Raw genomic sequence first — 18,582 nt, 5'->3', positions numbered from 1 at the left:
CCCCTTCTCTTTTCTCCTCCAGCCTGCGGAGGGAGAGAGGGGGAGAACGGCCTCGAATAGTGATGACTGTGTGCTGTAATGCAACTTCAGTTCATCTGAGCGATTCATTAACAAACTGAAGATTATTTTTTTAATATTATTTTTTATATTTTTGCCACATCACTCTCAGCGTAGGGGTTTTGGCTGATGTTAAAAAACATCATCCTCTCAGTTACACTTTCTCTCATTTCCCCTGATTCCTCTGTTTCTTCTTGAAAGTAATTGTTTCGTGCTATGGCTGCATTCAGGCTATGTGAGTTATTAGCTGAATCCTCCGGCAGGAGTGTGGGCTAAATGGAATGGTGTCAAGAGGCTGGCTGCCCTGCTGTGTGGGAGGATGACTGGGAGTTAAGTAACAATGGCCAAGTGAACGCACTGTGATTTTTTTTAGTGCGGGTGCATCGGTACATGTGTCTATCCCAGGTTTTTTTTTTTCAGTGCAGCATCTCCTGAGCAGCAGTTCAACCAAAATGTCAAATTCCAACACACACCATGTCTCTAAGCTACACCAGATCGCAATGTATTTTTGGTCAATGACAGCATGCCGTTATAAGATAAGTGTGAATTGATATATGTGTATGTGTGTGGGATGGCAGGGGTACGATGTCAAAGGAGAAAGGTTTGCAGTGACAGCAGCAATACCTAGAGGGCAGAAAAAAGGAAAGTAGAGAGGTGCATATTTACAGCTTTTAGCCTGAGAGACAGGAAAAGAAGCTCGCTGCAGGGATGAAAACAAGCACATTAATAAGATAGAAATAAAGACCAAATCAAACGGCAATCTTTGAGGAACTAACAGTCGCCTTCCTAAAATAGGTAAAACAGTGTTGTTTGAGTTGCTAAACACACCGTACCAGTAATTAGACCCTAAGAGAAACTATCCAGCAACAATACGATTACTAAGTGCTCCACCAGGGCTGTGCTGGGACAACAAAAAAATAATCAGCCACACCACGAGATCACACACCACCAATTTCCGTGCGTGCCAATCCCTAAAAGCACTAAAGCTGTGTTATGAGTAAGAGGGAATCAGGAAAGATTAAGGGAGAGGGGAACTAATAAATTCCTTCAAAAAGTGGCACTGAAAAATGTTATACTCTAAAACAAGCGATGGCATCTTGTGTGTGTGTGTGTGTGTGTGTGTGTGTGTGTGTGTGTGTGTGTGTGTGTGTGTGTGTGTGTGTGTGTGTGTGTGTGTGTGTGTGTTTGTGTGTGTGTTTGTGTGTGTTTGTGTTTGTGTTTGTGTGTGTGTGTGTGTGTGTGTGTGTGTGTATGTGTGTGTGTGGAGGAGAGAGGAGATATGAAAAATTATTAATCAGATGACCAGTGTTTTCCACATAAAAGTAGCATTTCAGAAACTGTAAAGCCTCACAAAAAACTGTCTTCCAAAAAAAAAAGTTCTCTGGTCTCAAAAGAGCACAAAAAACACTGCAGTAGAGCAAAGTATGCAGAATTTATTTTAATGTAATGCTATAAACACAACTTGGTGAACACCAGTTAGTTTGTTCTCCACTAGCATTTTTTAGTTCAATTTTATCAAGTAGATTTCCCTGACTACAGCCTAATGCTGATCATAATCATCATCATCATCACCTCTCATGACATATCGTTGAGCCAGGCAGCCAGCCCATTGTTAGCTTCTGCTTTCCACAAGTTGTACATTCCCTCCACGCTCTGTCTCTCTCCCTCTCCTCATCCTCTTCCCTCCTTTGCCACCACCATCTTCGACTATTGGTGCTGAAGGAGGCCGTGCAGTAAACATATCAGTGATTTTTGCACTAGTGGCAGCAGCTGTGAGGGGCCTGTCTTTTTTTTTTTTTTTCGGTCTGTCACTTTACCACACCTCCCATGTGTTTTATACATTTTGGCACTCTTGTGGCACTCTTGTGCCAAAATGTGACTTTTTTTTTGCAGATGAGCTGTTGTCACTGACGCCCAGGGGGAGGGTGTTAAAGATGTGATTAGGCCAGCCCCGTGTCAATTTAAAAAAAAAAAATCCACGTTATCTTTTTTATTTCCCTCTTCTTCCTTGGAAAGCCCCGGCACCTGCATTACCCACAGTCCAACTAAACCACTGGCATTTTAGTCAGAGAGTCAGAGTGTGTTATGCTCAGCTGGTCCAGCCTCCAGCTGCTAGCCATTAATAATTTCTACTGATATTAACGAACATTCCGGTGGTAAAATGTGTTGCCCTGTCACCCAGCATCAGGTTCCAGTCATCTGCTAAACCCCATACTCCGCCTGTAATGCTACCTGCTGGTGTTTCACTTCAAGTCACAAAAAAGACACAAAGTCCCATTGATGCTCACTGCTCCTCCTCTTCTCTTTCTGTCTGTCTCTGATTTACTTGTGCACAGAGAGCTGCCCTATTAAAAGCTGCAGAAAAAAGCAGGCCGCCGTTGTCCTGTTACTGTGTAGTGGAGCTGATGTTAGTGAAGTTGGCAGCCATGGATGACTGGGAGCCACCAAGGCCTTGGTCAGCTGACGTTATCCTGCCCCCTCAAATATTACCCAGCCCTGCAGCATTGTCTGCCTGCATGCATGCATGCGTGTGTGTGTGTGTGTGTGTGTGTGTGTGTGTGTGTGTGTGTGTGTGTGTGTGTGTGTGTGTGTGTGTGTGTGTGTGTGTGTGCGCGTGCCTACTTGTCTTTGTCCAAATGTAACTCCTATATGGTCTAGCCATTTCTGTCTAGGTGGACAGGAGAGAACAGGAGGAGGAGGGACAGAGAGGGACAGAGAGAGAGGGAGAGAGAGAGAGAGAGAGAGAGAGAGAGAGAGAGAGAGAGAGAGAGAGAGAGAGAGAGAGAGAGAGAGAGAGAGAGAGAGCAACAAAGAAGGTGGTAATCTGAGTGGATCTGAGCACTGATCCTCTTTGGCTCTCGTAGTGTGTGTAGGGGGTCACATCAAGCTTGAGCTCTTGGATAAGATGGGTAGAAAAGCAGAGGAGATACGATATTTGGACGGGAGCTAATGTCACCAACAACAGATTGAAAAGGATTAGCGTTATAGAAGCACAAAAAAATATGGAAAAAGAATTTGAGTTATCCCTCTGTATTCTTATATCTATGTGTGTGTTGCTATCGGTGTGGCACAAACCACATATGTCACAGGATTACACACATATCACATCCTGAGCCACACAAAATCGTCTGAGGTATATTGGGTCAATGGCCATTAAAATTTTGTCACAGCCGTAATGCGGAAGGTCTGAATTGAGCGAAAGCAGCAGGATGAGCTCTCGGTGCAGTACTCCAACTGGAGGCTGAAACCCGGGCAAACAGTCCAGATGGGTCAGCAGCACAGATCCAAAGCCCTCCTTAACCTGCTGGATCAGGGAATCAGCTATACTTCACAGCTAAGGCCCGAGATCACACACAATCGTCCAGACACACGAACACACGACTCTACCTGCGTACACTCACAACAAGACCAATCAGATCACTTTAAAAAAATTTAGCCACGTAGCTGAAATAAAAAGTAATAAAACCCAGTTTCTTTATGGTAACTGCTGTAAAATAGCCATCTTCTTGCTTTATAGATCAAATGTCATAAAAAGATCAATTTGTTTCTTTGGGAATAAGCAATAATACAGTGCATTTAATATTCCTTTTTACAGACTTGTTTATTTTCATGTAGAGTGGAGCATTAGAGATGCCATTATACGGCTGTCTAAATTGGTCCGCTGAGGCCCAGTCGAGTCCATAACAAACACCGAGATTCTAAAACATTTATGCAACATCGCCCAACATTACAGCTTTTAGTATTTGCTGCGGAGAATTGTATGGTCCCTATAGATGATCAAGGATGTTGTAAATGCATGAAGCAGTTTCCTGCCAGTTTCTTCTTCCTTCTTCAGTAATGTGGAACCGCATGAAGAACAAACAGTTCGCGCCCCATTTGCACCCCAAAAACATCCATGAACTTGTTTTGGCTTTTTCCTAGTTTATCACTAATTAATGCAGAATTAGCCAGCGGATTGTCCTGAAAACTGTCAAGTTGTCAGGAAGAGCTTTTGAAAATAGCTGTCTCTCTCTCGCTCTCTGTCTCTCACCCGTCTCTAAAGTGTATCAACTGCAGCTCTGCTTCGCTGCACCGAAGACGAGCCGGAGCGGAGGCAAAGGAATGTGTGCACGAACACAAATGCTTCTTTTTCTGAATGATCGGCGGGCAATTGAGGGGCACACAGAATAAATAAGAACATAAGTCGGGTTTAGGGCACATTGTTATCACAGCTATGCCAGTGCTGTGACTGTGAAATGGAGAGAATGGTTTCACTGCTCTCTAAAATCACTCTCGCCCACTGGGCTGGTGTTCCTCCAGTTCAGCTCACCCAGAGTGATATCCTCTTGCCGAGGGTGAGTGCAGGGTCCTGAAATTCCATCCTACACTGATTCACCAAAAACATTATGCTGTGTCTCTGCCTGTGCTAAGTAATGGCAGCACATTCCTCTACACAACTGTAATGCAAGACTGATATTTTAAAGCATTACAACGCCAAAGAAACTCCGTTTCCTGCTGGTGATAAGCACGGGGGGACAAATTCCCAACTCTATCTTTTTTTGTGGGAGAAACATAAAATAACCAATCCATTATCTGAGCAGCGACCCTGCTGCGTTCCCCTGATTCCTTCTAGCTATTAGCAGCTTAGGACACAAATAGATCACACAAGATATTAAAAAGCAGCGGGAATCTAACAGTTTAAAAGCCTCACCGTAATCCTTGCTGTGGAACAAAAACATGTCTGAATGCAGTCAAATTATTTTTTCGCTGATTCTTTCTTCTTTTTTACGGTTATTCATATTTTATAGTGCATGTTTTCTTTATAAGAGATGGCGTTTACAGATGATACAGAGAGGAGATGTGAGGCAACACAGGCGATAAGCCAGAGTTAAGCAGCCACATAAACCCTGAGAGTGTATTAAATGTATGTATTTTTAATTTCATTTCCGTTCTTTTCCTGAGTAAACATGATTGAAATGAATGGACGGCATTATTTTTAACCCTGCAGTGCCAGAAATACGAAAGCATCTGGTTAGACAGTGGCAGCATTGAGGCAGATCCAATAATAAAAACTCTGGAGACAAATGTAAGACGAATGAAAATGTACAGATAGAAGACTATATTGGATTTGAAAGCGTTGCCTTCCAAACCTCAGGAACAGATTTTTGAGCTTGGCAGGGAATGAAACATTCTGTCAGAAGTGATCAAGGAACCGAGTCGTGAGTGAGGCTGACGTTAACAGTTGTTGGCATCATCTAATTGACAGTACCTGTAGCCCTAATATTAGTTAAACTCTTACACAAGTGCAAATTTGACACAAGGATTTTGTTCTGAGGATTATTATTTTACAGGAATGTTGACAAAACAGGCAGGGATAAATTGTTCTCACGAGAGAATGAAGAGAGAAATGATCATGTCCTTGTGGCCTCTGATGGACTCTGTGATTTTGTCCATGAAAACACAGAGTGGCACAATCCTGTACTTTCCTGTGCCCCTGATTTAATGACTCCACACACAGCTTCATATTCTCTACTGGTTTGAGCTCCTTTTTGGGATATAAAATCCATGTTGAGAAAAATAAAATACTGGCATACATAATAAACATGAAGGCAGTTTAAGTGATTACGTCGGTGCGCCTTCACATCCTAAATCCATGAAAATCCATGAAACCAAATCCATGAAAATAGCCCAGGATGTGAGTGTTTGCTCTGAGATGCTTTCTGAGTAGACGCAAAGGCCTAATTTTTATACCAAAAAGTGCACTTAAGCCGGCTCACATATCTTACACCGGCCTGATAGTAAATGATATTTGAGTTGATTTCCGTTTTAGGCAAATTTCCAATTTCGAGAGTAATCTCAGAGCTGAGGTCTGCTGTCGGAGCACTTTAGGTGTAAGACTCAGTCAGAGCTGAAGTAACGCAGTCTTTTTCTCAATTTGACTGTTTTGACAAGATCAAGCTTGTTTGACAACATAATTCGAGCGTCATTTGCTCAAAAGATCCAAGATAATTGACGATGGAATTATTTTTTGGGGATGTTAAGGTGAGGTCACACTCTTACAAACTTCAAATTCATTTCAAACACCACTTATCTTTCTCATTCAGGTTCACTGAATGCCTTTCATGGGGAAATTTTACAACCAATTATTTCTAGTTACAAATGAATTTTGCTCTTTTGTCATTGCAAAGGGTTTAAATGTTTAAAAGTAAAATGAAGGATTTTACTACAATAGACGTGCCATACAGTTGTTATGTTTCCAGATGCTGTTTATATAAACAAAAGCTTTCAACTGCTTTCTTGCAGGTAGAAGGACGACTAATACTTGTTTATTAAACCCCTAATTTGGCTGCAAAAACACAAACTCCAGTCAAATAACACAATCAATTGATACTGTTATAAGATAGCAGATAATATAATTATTCCAACTACTGTAGTAGACTTTCTGATATTTACATATAACAGTTTCATTGATCTGTATAGATAGTTAAACTGTATTTTTCAATTCTAACTGTTGGTTTGTCTTCATGATGAGTACAGCAGTAAATATTTAAATTTCATATTTAATGTAATTGGATAAAATATGGTGCCAGAATTGGTTTCAATATCACTTGTTCAGTTTCGTCATCTTAAACACAAATGAATTAAATCTGCCCTCTATAAAAAGGGATATGAATAAATGTTCAATGACGCAAAGGTAAATTCTCAGTGAGAACATAAAATACAGCACGCTTCAAAACCAACACATTCACACGCATAAAAGTGTCAAAGGGCATCTTCAAGTACAAGTACAAAACCACTCGTGTTACTACTATTCACATGACTGAATAGTAATTACTACTCACGTGAGTGAATAGTAATAACATCAAATATGAATATGGTGAAGACAAGTCATCTGTGTGTGTGTGTGTGTGTGTGTGTGTGTGTGTGTGTGTGTGTGTGTGTGTGTGTGTGTGTGTGTGTGTGTGTGTGTGTGTGTGTGTGTGTGTGTGTGTGTGTGTGTGTGTGTGTGTGTTTGCGTGCATGTGCGATGTGGGTATGTGTGTTTTGAGATTAGAATCATCCAGGACATTCATCTCTTCTGTAGCCTGTGAGGAGATTGAATGGGGCTGGCTGGTACAATAGCACTTTCACAAAGGATTGGATTACATTACTCTTTACCATACACTACTCCTTTTTGCTCTCACAAATCTTTGCATTTGATAATAGACGCTGCCTACAGTATGTTATGATCTGAGCTGGATTAACACACAACGGAATGAAGCTGCTATATATATATAATGCACAAGCATGTATGAGTATGTGCTTAATGACTTGCTGAACTTTTCCCTTACCGAGTGAGATGACCCCTCTCTGCTTTATCTGTGTCATGAGCTGTGTACAGAATACTTTTCTTGTATTGGCTACATTCAAAGCAGTTGTTCTATTCAATCAGAAAGATACCTCATTCTGCTCATAGTGGGCAGAAGGAAAGGGCTCTCATGGCAATAACATGAATGGAGTCATGGCAGGAATCCATGCATGTCACATACATGCATGGATTCCTGGTGTATACTATAAATCACAATAACCATTAGTTAATGAAATAGGTTCCTATCTGGTGGCAGCTTCCAGCCATGAAATAAGAGTTAGCAACAGTACAGATAGATGAATGCAGCCAAAGTTTAAACAGACTGTTCTGTTACTCTATGTGAACATTATGTGTGGGTTTTAGTGCATTAATGTATTTATGTGAATTAACATCAGTTGGTTGTGAAAACATTCCTGAAATAATATTTTTTTTTATCTTTAGCCAACCAAACCCCTATTTTATACTATTATAATAAGGATATTTTGCAACAAAACCAATTCTAAAATCTATGAAGTAGTTTCCATAGTTAACAAAGTTTAGCTGATCCAAACTGCATTCACACACACATGGTTTTCATACAGTAGGACCAGATGCACACAAGGAGGCTGCTGCAGCTTGTGACAGCAAATCAGTTTTAATTATATCTGGGAGTAAAGGAACAAGAAGTAAATACAGTGAACCTTTGGATTAAAAGGTGGAGGTTCGAGACTGTGAGTCTCTAACTTCCCAGCAAGATAACGGACTCCTCACTGCTGTAAATATTCATCAAGAGCGAGGGTAATGAGTCAGACCGCAGCTCCAATTATTATTGATTCACTTCTTTACTAGGACAAGGGGTGTATGTTTTTTTTTTCTTTTCAGACTAATCATTCATCTGTTGTATTTTTAACAACGCAGCTGCTCAATAAGTGTTTGCTCAACTGTAAAGCACACTTGTCGTCACCAATAGTAACCATGCTAAATTAACCAGGACTGTGTGTGTAATGTTTTCACCTCTAATAGTGATAAATACAAAGCATGTTTGTTTAGTGGGTATTTACAATGTAAGACAACAGGAGACAATATGTTACATGAGGTTCCATGTGGACATGACGATTATAGGTGTTTTAAATATGGCAAATCTCTGATATAAAGCTCACTGGCTCATAAAGTGACATTTAATAACAAACTTGACTCACACTCATAACTTGGTTTAATTCTATGCTATCAATCACACTGGCATTTGGTGGTCATTTGGTCCGTTTTCTTTTTTTTTTTTTCATTTGCACATTTCCTCCTAATAAATCATACTTTATGTGCCAGTCGACATGAGGCCTCACTAAAAACATTTAATTACATGACAGTATGCTTCTAAAAAAGTCGCAATCACTGCATATCCCATTCCCATAAAAATCCCATGGTCTCCGGAGAGAAGGTCACTGTGCTCGCAGGCTATAGCTGCTCACTGGAGAGAGAGAGAGACATACAGTACTAAGAGACACAGCTGGCTATGTAGAGAGACAGGGAGGCAGTAATGACAAAAGCATAGGAATCCAAGCTACAGCTGACTGTAAATGCTCTCCATTACAATAAATGACTTCATTAGAATAAAGATGTGTTCAACCACCCTCTGTGTTTCAATGAGTATAACTGTGGAACAATTGGTTGAAGTGTGCTCATGTAATCGAGCTGCAGATGCGGCCTGTGGTATTTACACTTGTCCTCTCAATGTGCTGGCCCAGGACTGCCAAAGAGTATTTGTACCTGCGCAAAGCACCTGAATACGCACACTTGTGCACGCAGACACAGCTGTATCACACAGATACGGCTGGTCCCTGCCTTTCTCTGTGCTTATTAAGACATTGAAGCTTTTAGCACCTAGCAGCACTAATCCTATAGCCGTATGCTCACTGGTACAGGAGCCAAATGGCCTTATACAGAGATTCCTTCACCCCACCCCCTCCCCTTCCTCCTCCCCCTCCTTCTCCCTATGTGAGTGTGAGCATCTGTGACTGTTTGTGATGAATGGACAGAGCGAAAGAGGAGAGGGGTGAATGTGAGACATTGCACCACTGAGGCCAGTGAGGAGAGAGAGAAAAAAAAAGTCAGAATGAACAAGTGAGGCGGACACAAAAAGAGGGGCTGTACGTGGGGATTGGGTTGTGTGTGCATGTGTGCTGGGAGGAGGGGGGTAGTTGCACATGAATTGCATACAAAAGCACCTACATGCACTCTGCCCCTGCATTTATGTCCTGCTTGTCAGGCACGCAGGGCGCACGTGTGCTTACGCTTGTGTGTGTGTGTGTGTGTGTGTGTGTGTGTGTTTTTGTACTGTTGGTGTGCGCACCAGAATGTGTGTGTGCGTGCATGCGTGTGCAAGGCCGAGGTAGGTTAAACTTGTACTTGTGAAGTGTTCCCAGAAGAGATTAATCATCCAGTGCTGGAATGCAGCATCGCGGTCATAAATCATCACCTGACCTCTCTCTCTCCCTCTCTGCCACACGTAGCGATGGAGTCAGGGTAAAAGGAGTGTCATTGCATATCTGCAGTAAACAAACAGCCAACAGCCTTGACAGAAGTGTGAAAGGGAGGAAACGGCATTAATTATTGAATACTAATGTCCACTATCGGTCAAATGTTACAGAAATCTGTAATGGTTGAATTTCTTTTCAAAAAAGATGATTTTAAAAGATAAAACAGGATGGATATTGTAAATGTGAATTTTTATTAAAAAAAACATAAGAAATTGGCCTTCAGCTGCTTTGGCCACAGAAAAGGAGAAAAGGAAAGTGGTGTTATGACTTTCACAAGCTGATAGATTCTGTAAAAGTCTTTGTCTCAAGTCAGAACTGCTTCAGCTAACTCCAACAAAAACGCACAAGATGCCTCACTAACAATGTTGAAACAATCAAGGGCACATGACTACTGCTGATTAATTTCTCTATGAGAAGTTACAGAAAGTATAAACATGAAATATATACACCTACACTGAGGAATATTAATGCAGTTTTTTTCCAATTTTCAAACGTCAATAAATGCTTACACAATTTCATAAACAATTGTTATTGTTCTCCAAACAGTTATATTATGTTAATGTTATATCATTTCAAGGTATGGCTTAATCTGCTTTATGTAAGTAACCAGGTGTGTCAAAGTGTTGGAGAATTATTTTTCAAAATTTGAATCATCATAATCTTTTTTTTTTATTTTTTTTTTTTTTAAAAGAGGCTCATTTATATTTGATCTGTTACAGGAAGCAACCCCCAGTCTCTTGTATGAAGGCAGATCACTTAATGTGAGCACTTCATGTCCATCGACCAACAAGACCACGACACCCTCACATTCCAACTGTCACATAAGGTTGGTAAACTGCCGTTAAACACAACTTCTAAGATAGTAGAAATCCATTCAATTTCTTCAAGAAGCAGTTTCTGAGTCGTTTTATGGTTTAATCAGGTGCTGATAATATGATCATAATATAGTATTGTTTTACAGATTTCTGCTCTGCCCAAATTAATCTGCAAGCTAGAGGTAAGAACTGACACAATCAGCTATTCTTCCATATGAAGAGTTTGGTCTTACACTATGTTAAAATACTAATTGTAATACTAAATTACCGATGTAAGAAAATATCCTTTGCAAGGGTTAACAATGATTGAAAGCTTGATGTCCTATCCAACATTGAAGCAAAATGTTGTCTTGCTAAACCCCTACTTAACATGAGGCTATGTGGTTGATTGGTTGGTGGTTGATTGGTCTTTGTCTTTTTAATGTGTTGCTTGCCAGAAACTGTAGCTCCATGTCACCTTTTCAAATATCCCAAAAACAGTTGGAGGAAGTCATGAGAGGAAATTTGAAGTGTGCATGAAATCAGAATTTTACAAATGGTCCTCCACACTTTCAAATCTTGACTTGCAGATTCCTCTGCAACTTCAATTTGAATTATGCGTTTTGTGCTCAGTTTTGTTATTAACAAGTGATGACTATTCGTGCGAGGCGGCTTCCACTCAACTTTCTGAGCAGAGACTGTGATTAGGAAAACCTCTCTTTCCCGTTGCAAACTCAGATGTTAAAGGGTGGGTGGAAGCCAGAATATTCTGTTGAACAAATGTTTTCATCAAACCTTTGCATCTTCCCACAGTGAGAACAGGAAGCTAGCCGGAAGTCAATGATGTACTGTGCATGTTACAAGGCAGGTAGAAGAAAGGACCTTTTACTTGGTTATGTTCAAGAACAGGAAATTGATTCTTTAATATAAAAAATTCAACAGCTCAGTTTCATTACTTTTCCGAGTCTATTCCCTTTCCCTTGTGGAGTGGGAAAATATCACAGTTTATTAAATTACTTCTCTGAAAAGTCTCGGGGGATGCCATCTTAACTCCCCTCCTCCTTCACAAGGCCATTTTAGACTGTAACTAGACATGTCTGCTTAGAAAGAGAGACAGAGAGAAACAGAGGGAGAGGGAGAGGGAGAGGGAGAGGGGTACACTAAATTTTCAGATTTTATTGGCTGCCACAGAGAGTTTGCAGTTATTCCATTGGCTGTGAAAGGCATGGAATTCAATGATCCCCACAAAAGGAGTACTGTAAATGGAAAAGCCAGTTATTCCTAACTGAAACTGTGTGTGTGTGTGTGTGTGTGTGTGTGTGTGTGTGTGTGTGTGTGTGTGTGTGTGTGTGTGTGTGTGTGTGTGTGTGTGTGTGTGTGCACGCGCGCGTGTGTGTGTGTGTGTGCTTAGATGCATACATGCTTAAATGTGTCCATTATCTGATATATCTTCTACTAGTCAGGGTTGCAGCACACACTTGTGTAACCTGCACAACCCTCAAATGTTGGACAGAGGGCATGGAGCAGGTTCACTGATACAAAAGAACCTCAAGTATCATCAACGATTGCTCCATCTACACATCCTGTCGGAAAGGAGCAAAGGGGTCAGGGCTTGATGGGTGTGTGAGTCTGAGGGATGACGAGGCAGCATCTTTGAGCATGACTCAACTGACCATACCTCCCTTTTAATAGCAGAAGAGGCCAAGTCCACTTTTCACAGCATTCCTCGGGAAACAGAAGTAGAGGTATCTGTAATTTGTAAAGGAGACTACCTGCCTCTGTACACTGAAGGGAAACAGGTTAAAAAGAAAACCTTGCAGTGAAAAATTAAGGCCATGAGATGAATGCTTTTTTTGGGGTTACTTTACAGCCAAGAAATTGTGTTTGAGTGTAGCTTAGCAAGGCTCAACACACATTTTGCATGTGTTAGGGGCATGTCCAGTCGGACCATAAGAACTTTACAATAAGATCAGCCTTCAGCCTGTTTCCATACACTGCTGTTGGTGTCATTTCAATTGACAGCTGACTGACAGCGCTCTCCTTTGCTGAGACATCAACATGAACACTGAGCCCCTAAATGAGTGAACACATCACTCTCTGAACTGTCATTAGTTTTTGCTGCAGGGAGGACACAATTTTCCCTGTCCAGCAAACTCGGTGGCTAAACATAGTGTAGTCTATGCTAGAAGACTCGCCATTTTCCCCCAAGCACATGTGCTTGTAGGCACGTGAGTTCGAGACTTCATTTTTGCTCAACTTAAATGGAACTAGGAGGCTCATCACAAAACACCATGAGCCTTTGAGGAGGCTGAGTTAAAACCAGTCGGTCAGCTGTCAGACAGATGTAGTAAATATCATCCCGCTCTGCCATCACTTCCAACACAAAAACTCACTGGATCCATGGGCATGGTAATCCAAGATGAAGGCTGCTCTCTACAAGCGTCACTTTCTCTAAAGCACGGCTAATGCTGGGTGTCACACACCACACACATGCAAACACACACATGCACACAACTCATCGCACCACAGCGAGCAGTGTCGTCTGAGAAACACAACACAAAAAAAATACAGGCCACATAGGTCACGAGGAATCTCAGACTCCTCTCAACTCTTCAACTACATCATCTCTAATTGTTTTCACATTAAGCACGGGTGTCAGTGGCTACTTTCACTTCTTCTATTATGTGTCTTGGCAGCTATTCAGAGAATCATTGTTCCAATAAAGGCTTTATTTTAGTGGCAGCTCTGATCTCTCTTTTTTTTAAATTCAAACACACACAATTACAGTGAGTGTTTTTTTTTATTTTTTTTTATCCAAAACTTTGAAGGTGATATGTTGTACAAATTTGATTGGACCATTCAAGGCAAAACTCATTCAAACATTGTTATGAAGAAGAACAGTCAATTGATGCAATAACAAAAATGGCTCGAAAAAACGAATGTGGCTGCAGTGGACATGTCACATGTAAACTTTTACCAAATCTGGTTTTATACTATTAGTTTTTACAAATCCTTTTAGTCTTCCTTTAATGAAAAACAGCCTTCAGAAAGCCATGGGATACGTCATCTACTGTTTTTTCATACTCTGTGGTTTCCACCCATCTACCCACCAATTAATCAATTACTGCAATTAATATAATTTGCTCCTTCTTGCTGATGTCTTTGTAATTTTAGCCTCTCGAAAAACCACAGCATGCTATTCCTACACACGCCTTGGCAAGCTCCCCGAAGGAGCATAATTAATGTTGAAAGTTGAAATGTGGAAATATGACACAGAGCGGACAATGGAGCATGAATGGATCAAATTGAGGACTACAAAGCAGGGAACTGCAAAGGGGGACAGTAAGAGAAGGAGAAGTGAGTTGGTCAAAAGCCTTTCTAACACTGTTGTGTGTCACGCTGCCTAAAATCTACTGCGCAGAAGGCCAGACAGGGTGCAAAACCATTCCTGCAGAAGCTTTTCTATCTGGGTGTGGATTTATGAGTCTGAGTTGATTGTATATCTGGTTAAAAAAAAAGAAAAAAGCCATGAGCTTGTGAAATAGCTGAAAGGGTAGTAAGCCACACAGAACTGCCTTTAACAGTTCTGTGTGGCCTACAGAACTTGCCACCAAGCTTACTATTTTTTATTTGCACTTCCTGACAATTACAGTGCCACTATAAACAATATCACACTCTCTCCACTCTATGGCACTGAGAACATAATTTTCACCCACCCCTCCTCTCTCCAAAGGTCAGCGCTCTTAGTTAATCAGCGGTGACAAGAGGTTGTTTCTGCCTCCATTACTACCTATCCTCTTCTGTCCCAAATGATTAAGTGATGAGGTCTAACGTACAGTACAACAGCAGTGTTTGCTGTGTTTAAAAAAATGATTTTATCTGATGAAATAACAATTATGCTCTCACCTCTATTTAAGACCTGGGTGAGAAAACTGCGTAAAATTACAAAACAACGGAGGCTACAGGTGTGTAGATAAGCTGCATGTTTTACTCTTTCTAGCAACTTTATGGACAAATAAAAGAAAGTAAAGTTGGCCCCAAGACAAAATCTACATTTAAAGTATTTTAAAACTTGCTAATGTTGCTTATGACTGTGCTGTCAGTAGCAACAGTGCTTAGCATTTCACACTCCGTTGAAATGTCCTGGTAAAGAAAAAAAAATGTTAACCACGTGCAGCAAATAGCTTTTTTCCAAAAGCAAACCAGTCAACACATTAAATCATACAAAGCCTTGAAACAAGAGGCACTTTACTGCACTCAGGTAATTATACCTGAGAGACATGTGAGCAGTTTTTTTGTTTTTTTTGTTTTGTTATGACATCAATTAACGTGGTGCAATGTAGTTGTAGTTGACATGATTTAAAACAATGAGCACAGTGGTGCCCAGTTTGTGTTTGAAAGGGACTTCTGCCTTTAATCGGCAACACAATTTCACTGGCCTAGTCACAAGCATTCAACCCACTACGGTGGTTCATTTTCCAACACTGAGTGGGTTCTGAATTGTTTGAGAAGGACAAAATGTATTAACCGGGCTCTCTGTACCAATACGGGTTGAGCCGGTACGGGTGTAAATGGAATTAGTGAAATTGGACCCCTTGAGGTTTTCTGATGCTGATTTCCATCTGTGAATGTGGACAGCCGTGCAAAAGCGCAGGGCAAGCACACAGCGTGAGGGTCACACTGGACATCGCTGACCTCTGAACAGGCTCGGCAGCCCCAAATGCGAGTGTGTGTTTGCTTGATGCGCGTGTGCTTGTGGGCGTGTGTATGCATTAGGGTTATTGTGTGAAGCCTTCAGGCTTTAATCCCCTAATCTGCTGAACCCTGGAAATCACTGCAGTCATCTGTCAGCCTGGTCAGAGCGGGCCACGGAGCTCAACACACGCACACGGGTATGCACACACACACACACACACACACACACACACACACACACACACACACACACACACACACACACACACACACACACACATTCTCAATGCTAGTCATTTATTCAACAAGGCCAGCCTCATTTCAGTCTAATGAAGATTGATGCTCCTCTTTGCAGGCCTCACAGGTGTTGCAGTAAAATGTATAAATATGTAACCCACATAGAGGAAGAGAGAGAGAAGAACGAGATAGATTAACAGAAAGCTAGTCACTCCCTAATCATATTCATGTGTGAATTAGCAAATATCATTCATGCAAGTAAAAGTTTGCATTTAGAAGTAAATCAACTGTATATCACCACAGTAACCACATTGACTTAATCTGTGCGATTAGTCGTGAAGGTCCATCAAGGACATGGACTCAGAGAAGCTGTAGTGCTCAGACCCTTGATTCAAGTCTAAACATCTCAGGCCAATTGTGTAAGTGTGCCTGTGTAGCCATGCCAAATAGGACACCCTGAGGGATTGTCTGGAGATTGTGCTTGACACGGCCTGCTGCTATTCAGTTTGAGCTCCTATTAGTACTTAAGACTGAGGCTTTCTACACGTATGCAGACACAAACAACTCACTGGTCATAATGATTACACTTGGCAGGCTTAAGACTGTGGTAGACAGGTGAGTTTGTGGTCTGTCAGTGTGAGTAAAACAGACATATGGGTTAAGTACAACACGCGTGCGTGTTCATGCATGTACTTGACAGCGTGTCAGTCATGACTGCACGCAAATCTGAGGGCTTTACTTCCTTTTTGATTTATATGCTCCTGTCAAAAGCTCAAGACGGAGAGATGGAAAGCGGGAGAGAGATCAAAGAGTGTTGGAGATCACAGAGACACGGGCAGGCTTGAAGAGAGCTAAAGGTGGAGGAGGAGAGAGAAGGGCCACAGAGAGAAACTGTACCGGTTAGATTGAAGTGTGATTCACAGCAGTGCGCCTCATCATCAAGATCCTCAGGGCATCTGTGTGTCTGTGTGTGTTTTCAAGTCATGAGGTGCTGATGACTGCCAGGCTCTCGGGTCTACAGCTGGTGTGTGGGCCTCGTCGCACTCGACACCCTACTTGGTGCACAACTGACTCCAAAAGTTTCTCCAGTGCACTCTTAAACTTTACACATGCATTGGGCATTAGATCCTTAACTAACAGCCTCACTTGTGCTCAATGAATATTCATTCCTGAGCGAACAGTGTCCTGCAGTGTTATGTTCCACTGCAGCTTGAGGCGGGCCAGCTGGGCCGTGGCTTTCAGCTTTTCTGTGTCACCAAAAACCACAGATCATGGCAGCAGAGGAAATATATTAATCTCTGCACAGCACAAGCACACCTACACTGCTTTGACCTCTGATTCTGCCCTCCACAACCCATAATACCCTGCATTATTTATAATTCAGTACATGGGATGCAAGTGGGAGAAATACTAATAAGTACAAATAAAATATAAAGAGCAGTATAGCAATCGATGCTGCAAAAGAGATGAGAGGCAGCAATACGCGGCAGCATCCGTGTCCAGGCAGATTCGCCGCAGAGTTGTGTCCGTGCAGAGGAGAGGAGACGCGCGGTAATGACAGGTCAAGCTGCGAATTGAAGCCCACCAGCAACTCCGTTATTGTCATGAGTTAGTGAAAGCGTGTTTTTCGAAGGACACTCACGCACTACTTCACGCACGTATACATGGGGAGCAATGCGATGAGGATGCTGCGCTGCTGCAGCGCATAACCGCTTCGGACAGGGACTAGATGAGCTCCTGCCCCTCATCACTACAGGTCTCAACAGTCCACCTTGACCCTTCAGATTGAGAGAGAAGCCGCACAGTTTCTGATTTAGGCTCTCGTGGCATGCCGCGGAGAATTGCAATGTCTCTCCAACCACAAAGTCCATGTAGCGATGCAATTAAACTCGTCTGCTCGACAAATGGAACAGAAACGACACTGCAGACGCGCGGAGGGAGACATCTGTGACCAATGCCAGTCAAGTGCGGGCTCACATGAGGACCACACATGTTATTCCGATAAAAGGCACCTCAATGTCATCGCTCCGCGCTGCCCACCCCGTCCTACACTTGCCACAAGAACTGATCGCGTGCACATGTGCTTTTTGTGGTCCCACAGGCTGGTGTGTCAACAACAGCAGCGCGTAAGCATCGTTTCCATAGAAATACATTTCAAAATACCACGTACCTGTTTACAGCAATGCGCAGCACTCACTGCATAATCCTCCTTCTCCAACTTGAACTTTTCCTTCCCTCCAATGGAACAGCCCGCAGCTTCTTGACACTTGTTTATTGCATACTTTGCTTTGCACTGTCTCTCCTGACAAGCCGCTATTGCGTGCAGAGTGAGATGAGAGGACGGGGGGTGATCTGATGGAGAGGGCAGGCTAGGAGCCTCCAGTTCAACATCTCACCAAATTGTGGAATCAAACGGAACAATCCATTCCGCGGTGGTGATCGCTATAGGGAACAGTGCTGACTGGCAAAAGCTGGACCAAACACCGGACGAACGCGGCTGTGCGCACACGGCACGTCTTCCGTTGCTTCTCTTCGGACCGGAGAAACCGCGGGCAGGCGGGCATGCTCTGAATACGAGCAACGGTCGATCGGTAGGCTAAAGGCTGCGCGCAGCGGCACCCTGGGAGCGACCATCCACACACAGTATATAGAGGAATGACCGAGGCTCGCGGAGCGCGCGTTCACGGCCGAGTCAAGTCAATGGTCATTATCAGCGCATGTGGAGAGTAATCCACTGTGCGCTGTTGACTGCAGCTGCATCCCTGCAAGAGGACATGCAGGGATCAGCAGTAAACGCGATTAAACATTTAGAGTCCCAAATGTTTAACTATGATGTGATCAAATGGAAATGACTGAGTAGATGTGATTATATTATCATTACTTAAACATATCATTTGGTAAAACGTTATCTAAAATATGTAGCTACTACCGTGTTATCACGCTGAGAAACCATCATATT

General features: G+C 42.2%; 1 protein-coding gene across 5 annotated transcripts in view; it reads right to left on the bottom strand.

The window, feature by feature from the left end:
• tenm2a (teneurin transmembrane protein 2a) overlaps positions 1-18,268 on the bottom strand; it is a 200,508-nt gene extending 182,240 nt beyond the window's left edge. For 3 of the 5 annotated variants that reach the window (XM_069171449.1, XM_069171450.1, XM_069171451.1), the window contains exon 1: positions 17,794-18,268. The gene's annotated coding sequence lies outside the window, so the exon portion shown is untranslated. The remainder of the gene's footprint in view (positions 1-17,793) is intronic. The other 2 variants (XM_069171452.1, XM_069171453.1) reach the window with 1 other exon arrangement.
• Between the last annotated feature and the right edge of the window lie 314 nt (positions 18,269-18,582).

The sequence above is a fragment of the Embiotoca jacksoni genome, unplaced genomic scaffold (genome assembly GCF_022577435.1).
Source record: "Embiotoca jacksoni isolate LCO1_2020_lvr unplaced genomic scaffold, fEmbJac1.0.p SCAF_5, whole genome shotgun sequence".
NCBI lineage: Eukaryota > Metazoa > Chordata > Actinopteri > Embiotocidae > Embiotoca > Embiotoca jacksoni.
The sequence above is the reverse complement of the archived record's forward strand: the minus strand, read 5'-3'. Positions and strand labels throughout refer to the sequence as shown.